Source organism: Phalaenopsis equestris, unplaced genomic scaffold, assembly GCF_001263595.1.
Source record: "Phalaenopsis equestris unplaced genomic scaffold, ASM126359v1 Scaffold001243, whole genome shotgun sequence".
NCBI classification, from domain to species: Eukaryota; Viridiplantae; Streptophyta; class Magnoliopsida; order Asparagales; family Orchidaceae; genus Phalaenopsis; species Phalaenopsis equestris.
Window position 1 is genome coordinate 29,496 of NW_018165682.1, and position 1,215 is coordinate 30,710.

Below are 1,215 nucleotides of genomic sequence, written 5' to 3' on the forward strand. Positions count from 1 at the left end.
TTAATATTTTCATCAATATTAAGCTCATTTATTTTCTTTTTTACTATGCTTTATTTACATAGTGGCTAGTTTTGCCACATTTGTAGCATTTTATTTCTCTGAATTCTCTATTTTTATTTTTTCTATGAGAAATCTTTGGCCTTTTCTCTGAATAATATTTTTCAGAGTGCTTATGATATTTTTTCTTTTTGCGAAAAGATTTTTCTTTTTCTTTTGGAAATTATGGAATATCATAAGCAAATTGTTCACAGAAAGCGTCTAATTGTTTTCTTTCTGTTAATCTTTCTTTTTTAATTTAATATCTTGATTTAGGATTTGTACATAAGGCTAATCCTTCTTGTACACAAGTATTTATTAGTTGTTCATATGTCAGATTTTCATATGGAATGTGTTTAATATTAATATCTTGTAATTATCTTTTTACTTTACCAGTAAAAAGATTAGTTAATCCTTCAATAAATTTTTGCTTCCAGTGCGTACTATTCGCATCGGTAGAGACATTACTTTAATTAAAAAGTCATCTTTATACCAATGAAAATGTGTCAGCGTAGGACATCTTATTTTTTGTAAAAAAGAACGAATTTGCTCTCCATTATTGGATACTATACCGGTGAAATGCTGTAAAATATTGATAATTAATTTATAAACAGCATCAGTATTTTCTTGATTAGGATTTCCTATCATTGTAGGATTTAAAAATTTTTCTCTTTGTTCTTGAGTTAAATAATTATTCCACCATCCTTTGAGAAGGCCAGTAAACCCACATGTTAACTGGGTTACAATCTGATGGGCACGATTATTATGACTCTGTGCAGCAGCTGTGCAGCAGAGGCATAAAGAGGCATAAATCATCATTCTTTATAATACTACTTGTATTTGACGATATGTCATACCGTCAATGTCCTATTCATAAATATTAGATGGATTATAATCATTTTGATATTTATTGTTATCTTCCTCATATAAAACATTTGCAGGGGTAAGTCGAGGATAGTAGTATCGACCTGTCTGCCTTTTTTGATATAAAGTTGAGGCTTTATTACCTTTTATTGTATGTATTTTTTATAATTCTAGTTCTGAATTATTATCTTTAAATTATTCTTCAATATGTTCTATTTTTATTTTATCATTATCAAAATTTTCTGATTGATCAGTTAATTGATCATCTTTATTTAAGATCGTTATTTTAGTACTTTTTATATTTTTGATTAATTC